This window comes from Hyaena hyaena, unplaced genomic scaffold (assembly GCF_003009895.1).
Source record: "Hyaena hyaena isolate Hyena2069 unplaced genomic scaffold, ASM300989v1 scaffold_4, whole genome shotgun sequence".
In the NCBI taxonomy this organism is placed as follows: Eukaryota; Metazoa; Chordata; class Mammalia; order Carnivora; family Hyaenidae; genus Hyaena; species Hyaena hyaena.
In genome coordinates this window covers 5,418,146-5,424,869 of record NW_024080636.1, presented here as the reverse complement: position 1 = coordinate 5,424,869, position 6,724 = coordinate 5,418,146, and the positions used below count along the sequence as shown (strand labels likewise).

The 6,724-nt window shown below is 53.8% G+C and overlaps 1 long non-coding RNA gene across 2 annotated transcripts; it reads left to right on the top strand.

The window, feature by feature from the left end:
- Window positions 1-511: 511 nt before the first annotated feature.
- LOC120234568 lies at window positions 512-6,227 on the top strand. 2 transcript variants are annotated; one of them, XR_005529131.1, is made up of 4 exons: window positions 512-600; window positions 3,609-4,999; window positions 5,642-5,749; window positions 6,109-6,227. It is a non-coding gene; the product is annotated as an uncharacterized LOC120234568 (long non-coding RNA). The 2 variants fall into 2 exon arrangements; XR_005529129.1 differs by having other exon boundaries at window positions 5,642-6,227.
- The last annotated feature ends 497 nt before the right edge of the window (window positions 6,228-6,724 follow it).

Here is a 6,724-nt window from a genome sequence, read left to right as displayed (position 1 = left end):
TGGTGGTGTAATTTCCATTACAAGTAGGCTGGTGGCCTCTCAGGTGTCCCGTTGAGGACACTGCCCCGAGAAGGCTGCTTCATGGCCACATTTGCTCTGTGACATTTCAGTGGTTTCTGGACCCTGCCCTCCAGGTGACCCCCGCTCTTCCTTGGCCCTATTCCATGCCCGGAGCTCTGCGTGCCTGTCTCCCCTCACCTCCCACCCCTGCCTGACCTTCACCATTATAGTCTTGCCTGAAGCCTGGGCTCCAGGGCAGACTCTAGGTTCCTGGAGAGGTGCAGGGGGGAGGAGGCGTGGCGGGGGGAGGCGCAGGGGGGGAGAGGCGCGGGGCGGGGAGAGGCGCAGGGGGAGAGAGAGGCGCAGGCTTCCCTACAGCGTGGTTTCTGTAACATCCGCTAACGTCATCCTAGGCTCACAGGCAAGCGGTTGCAAGCTGACCATCCACAGACACCGAGTACTTTGTTCCGAGTTTCCTGCAGAGGGAGGGAGGGAGACGCCTGCAGGGCTGCGGCGTGACGGAGGTACTCCAACACCCCCTCCGCAACAGCCCCGGCCGGCCCTCCAGCACACGTCCCCGCCCCGTCGCGGAAGAGCAAGGTGGGGAGAGGCCCTTGGGAATGTGCGTCTCACAGAAGGAGGCACCAGAGGCCAAGAATCTTGGCGATGGTGGGGGGATGGGGGTTAAAGAACCAAGTCTGGTTTGGGAGCCACTTCCCCGCCTCCAGCAGCCAAAATATTTGATTCAGCGATACCAGGGCTCGTATCAGGGCCCACATCCGCCGTGCTCTGGGTGACAGGCCACTGAGGGACGGCCAGGCTCCCTGAAGGCCCAGGGCCCTGAGGCTGGGCCTGACTCGTGTCCCAGCATCGGGACTAGGCCAGGACTCAAGGAACCAGCCGGGCACAGGCGCATCAGGCCCTGAGCTACGTCCGCCATCGTGGGGGTGCGGGGGGAAGGAGGCAGAGGCTGGCTTTCTAGAAGCGTCTCAGGAAACCAAAGGGAGAAGGACCGGAGGCCCAAGGGACACTCCTGGCTCTTCAGCCTCACTGCACCGACCCTCGCAGGGCCTGGGTCCCAAGGAACAGCCTCAGACTTGACCCAATGGAACAAACGGGCAGTGACAGGGGCCCCGGGCTCTCGGGTCGGCTGTCCCGTGAGCAGAGGTGCACACAGAAGGCGCTGCACGCTGGCGGGTGGCTCCTTCACACGGGGACTTGGCGCAGAGACGAGCCTGGCGGCTTTCCAGGGGAGAGTGGGCGTCGGGCTCCCCGCTCCTAATAAGCACCTTCTCCCGGTGAGTTACCTGCACACAATTAATTATGCAATTATCTAGGCTGGGCTGAGAAGCGCCACCATCAAGTTGTCAAGATAGGCCGTGGGATAAGAGTGTTTCCACTGTGCAGAGTGGAAAACATTCCTTTCTAATTTTTAAACCCCGGACGGCTGGCCGCAGTGAAAGCAGCGCCTCGTACTTCGGGGTTCGCCCCGCTCGGGTGTGTAGTTACCTCTTTAAAACCTAAACTGTATTTACGGAGGTATCATCACACACGTGCTTTTTATCATTCTTACCCCTTGTCTCCCCCAGGCTGGTGGTATGAACACAATCCGGTAAATATGGAATTTGAAGGGGACCAGGCGGTCCTCGGTTCAGGGCAGAGGCTGGAGGTCGGAGGCTGGGGGTGAGGCAGGTGGAGGGAGCTGACTGGCTTCTGGTCTTTGCCAACCTTGACCTGAGAACTCACAGATTTCGCTTCAGAGAGGACCATCGGTTGAGGTGTTTATTAAAATTTTTAAAAAATTTTTAACGTTTATTTTTCAGAGAGAAAGACAGAGTATGAGCAGGGGAGGGACAGAGAGAGAGGGAGACACAGAACCTCAATCAGGCTCCCAATGCAGGGCTTGAACTTGAACCTGAGCCGAAACCAAGAGTCGGAGCCTTTATGGACTGAGCCCCCCAGGTGCCCCCTCAATGGACATTTAAAGTACACTTCGGCAAACGGCTACCGCAGGAAGATTCCACACGCACAGAGAAGGGAAGAACTGATCACACTCGGGAAACTGAGGGAGGGGCCTCACAGACACTGGGATTGCTTTCAGAGTTTTGTTTTGTTTTGTTTTTAAATCAGGGGCACCCGGCTGGCTCAGTCAGTGGCGTGTGCGACCCTTGATCTCAGGGTTGTGAATCTGAGCCCCACGCTGGGTATAGAGATTGCTTAAAAAAAATTCTTAAGGGGCACTTGGGAGGTTCAGTTGGTTGAGCTCCTGGCTTCAGCTCAGGTTGGGATCTCACAGTTCATGGGTTCGAGCCCCACGTCGGGCTCTGTGCTGACAGCTTGGAGCCTGGAGCTGCTTCAGATTCTGTGTCTCCCTCTCTCTCTGCCCCTCCCCCGCTTTCACTCTGTCTCAAAAAGAAATAAACATTAACAGAATTTTTCACTCTTTAAAAAATTATGATAAAACACGCATGGCATGGAAGTTACTGGATGAGCCACTCATAAGAGAACAGCATTGACACCAAATACGTTTGCAGTATTATTGAACCTATCCCGTCTCTACCTAAAAGCTCTTCATCTCCCCCAGTGCAAACTCTGCCCGTTGAACACTGACGCCCTCAAACATCCCCTCAGCCCTGGAAACCTCTATTCTGTCTTCTATCTCTATGTAATTTTCCTAGTCCACGTATCTACCTCATTTAACTAGCACCATACACTAGGTGTCCTTCTGTGTCTGGCTTGTTTCCTTCTTTTTCATGGGTGAATAATATTCCGTTGTATGTGCGGACCACGTTTGGTTTGTCCGTTCATCTGCTGAGGGACTCTCGGGTTGTGAACGCTGCTGCCCTGAACACCTATATACAAATATCTGTGCGAGTCCCTGCTTTCGATTCCTTTGGATGTGAACCTAAGCCAGTGGGCATTTTGTGCCGGGTCTTGTAGGGTCAGGAGAAGTTCGCCGGGCAGAGAAGGTGGAAGCAATGTTATCCCAGGTGGAGGGATCTGTGTGTGTGAATAAGTTGTGTGCGTCTGGACCCTTCGTAGAGTGGGGGGAGGGGTCGTGTAAAGGCGGGGCCCCCGGGGCCTCCGGGAGCCACGCCGTGAGGCTGGTGTGGGCGTCCCTGAGGGATCTGGGAGCATCAGGAGCTCCATCGACCTGGGTTGTGGAAGGGTAGCCGGCAGCTGGGGGGAGACTCAGATGAATGCGTCACCAGTGGGAGGGGGTGAAGTGAGGTGATGGGCGAATGAATGAATGAATGAGTGGATGAGAGCACGTGAAGGGACGTGACCAGAGCGCACAGGCTCTGCTTTGCTCTAAAGGAACAAGTTACCGGGAAAGGCGGGACCGGGGGCCAGGGCTGTTGACGTGAGCAGGTCTAGGGTGGCTCAGGACGGGGTCCAGCCAGGAAGAGACCTGTGCTTACTTCCCGGGGCACCAAAGGCACCGTCGGGAAGACAGCTCGCTCACAGGGTGGAGGCTACGTGCCTGAAAATCAAGGAACAAGCTGGGGTGACATCTGTCTGCAGGGAGACCGAAGGCGGGAGGTTTAAGTCTTCAACTCCCTTCTCTCTGACGCGTACTGACGACCCTTTCCCGTCCATCATTTCAGGCGTCATCACGGCACCATCGCTGACGTACACGACACTGATTGGTACGGGAGCTGCGCAAGTAGGAATAAAGCGGCGTGTGGAAAAGCGATCACTCGTCACCGTGTGCCCAACCCTTCTGATGCCCCGCGAGGTTTAATAATTAAACTGCGGCACCTCGAGCTCGCCGTGGACACCGGGAATCACGGCTGAACTCTCCAAACGGACCGCGGCCGCACTTTCCCTCCTGGCAGCAAATCCTGGGGCCACGGGTGTCCCCGATGAAGCTGCTCCTCTCAAGGCTGAGACCAAAGGGACATGCAAGGCACGTGTACCCACACTCAGGATGCCTCATTTTGGCAAAATATGAGAAAATCGCAGTTATTAATTCACTATCTGTGCTCTCCAAGAAATGTATAAACCAAGAGATGTATTACTGGGCAGGAATTTGGAAAAGATACATACACATATATGTACACACACACACACACACACGCACGCACGCACATTGGTTTCCCAGCTTTCCTGCCGTCACAACTTTGGTGGCTCCAAACAGCAGCGACCTGTGCTCTCCCAGCTCTGGGGGGTCCGCGGCCAGAAATCAAGGTGTCGTCAAGGTTAACGCCTTCTGGAGGCTCTGAGGGAGAATTCTTTCCACTCTCCCAGCTTCTGGTGGCCGGCGGCCCATCTTTGGCTTGTGGGCAGATCCCTTCTTCACATGGCCATTCACTCTGGGTCTGCACATCGAGTCTCTCTGTTTTCTTTTATACTCACACAGGTCATTGGGCTTAAGCCTCGCCCTCATTCCAGAACGGGTTCGCCCAGGCACCTCCACTTGATCGCACCTGCAAAGACCCTATCTCCTCGTAAGGTCACACTCACGGGTGCCAGGGACCAGGACTTAGACCCATCTTTTGGGAGGGGGCACTATTCAACTGCCTGCATGGAGATAGTACGGGGGGATCTACGTGTGTTCCTTCTAACTTTGAACTTTATTTCAGTTACCGGACAGAGTCGGAGGGGAGGGTCCCTCCAGCCCACCTCGCCTCACCTCAGCCCCCGGCCCTACTCTCCAACCAGACTTGGGAGCTGGGACACAGGGGACCCGGCTCATGCCATCCCCTTCTCTGTCTTCTAGTTCCGGGCTCTGATCACGTAACCTCTCAGCGGCCAGGGCCCCACTGGAAGGAGGTGACCCCGTCCGGGACTCCGCGGCAGGCAGTTCAGGATTACCAGGGACGCGCGATTGAAACACTGGTCGTAGAAGGGAAGTCTGCGGCCCGGGCGGGTCGGGGGGCCCAGGAGAAGCCTCCACTCTGGGCGAAGCCTCATGTTCGGGCTGAGGTTTGAAGAACAGAGCGGGGCAAGTCCATTTTCTGTACGACGTGAGCGCAAGGTGGAGGCTGGCCCTTTGGTAAATGAAAAGTTCCTTTTGTTAAGGAAATAACTGCCATCTATTTAGCTCCCCATCCCCCCACCCCAGGGAGCAGGGAACACGAATTCTTTATCTTGTACCACTCCCTCCCCCCTCCTTATACCCAGCCTACCAAGTGCTTGTGGAGTTGAATTAGAAATACCATAAGCCACTTATTAGACATAAAGAATCATTGTTACCTTGGTTTGGTGTAACAGGTATGATGGTCATGTTTTTAAAAGCCCTTATCGTTAGGGGACACCTGGGTGGCTCAGTCGGTTAAGCGTCCGGCTCTTGATTTCGGCTCAGGTCACGATCTCACGCTCTGTGAGTTCGAGCCCCGCGTTGAGCTCTGCACTGACAGTGCGCAGCCTGCTTGGGATTCTCTCTCTCTCCCTCTCTCTCTGCCCCTACTGCTCTCTCTCTCTCTCAAAATAAATAAATAAACTTAAAAAAAGAAAAGCCCTTACCATTAGAAATGTATATTAACAAAGTATTTAAAGTATTTAAACATGAAGTGACATGTCTGGGATTTGCTTTAAAATAATTCCCGCACTCTGCCCTCAAGATGGTGGAAAACAGTTCCTCTTTCTTTCTTTCTTTCTTTCTTTTTTTTTTTTTTCCAATTCCTCTTTCTTTAAGGCAGGCTGTGCGTAGTGCCTTCCTCCCAAAGAAGACAGAATGGACAGGTGGACAGAGTGACCTCACAGCAGAGAAGCCTGACGGACGCACCTCACCCAGATGACGAAGGTCAGCATTGACTGTGCTCGGTCGTGTTGATGGCAAATGCCCTTCTGTGATAGACTAGAAGGACCCTTCCCCTCTGTGGTCTTCCTCCCCCAAACCCATAACCCAATCTGACCACGAGAAAACCATCAGACAAAGCCCAGCTGAGGGGCATCCTACAAAATGCCCGTCCAGTACGCCTCAAAACTGCCAAGGTCATTAACAACACAGGAAGTGTGAGAAACTGTCACAGCCCAGAGGGACTCAGGGGACACAACAATTAAATGTAACGTGGTGTCCTAGATGGGGTCCTGGAACAAGGAGGGTATTAGGTACAAGCCAAGAGAACCGAAATAAAGTACATATTTCTTCACTGTTAACAGCGATGCATCGATATGGATTCATTAATTGTAACAGACGGACCAGACTAATGGCAGCTATTAACAGTGGAGAAACCGGGGGCCGGGGATCCGTGTGGGATCTGTGCTGTCTTCAGAACAACTGTTCTGTGGATCTAAAATTGTTCTAAAAAATAAAGTCTATTGAAAAAAAAATACTCCTGGAAAACAAAAGGCGTCGAGAGAAGGGAGATGCTAAGAGGAATAGTAAAAAGGTGGTAATGTGATTGTTGAAGCCGGGTGACGGGTATGAGAGCTTTCACACACTCTTCTCTATACTTTAATGCGTTAGAAAAAGTTTGACAATAACAAGTTTTGGGGTTTTTTTCGAGCGGAGTGGGAGGCAGAGAGAGAGAGAGAGAGAGGGAGAATCTTAAGCAGGCTCCATGCCTAGCGCAGAGCCTGACTCGGGGCTCGATCCCATGATCCCGGGACCATGACCTGAGGCGAAATCAAGAGTCAGATGCTCAACCAGCTGGGCCCCCGAGGCGCCCAATACGAAGTTTTAAAAAGTCAAGTCACAGATCCAGGATCTTGGGGATGCTGGCACTGCGGAGACGTGACGGGCGGCCACAGGATGGGCGGTCTCACTGTGAGTTCT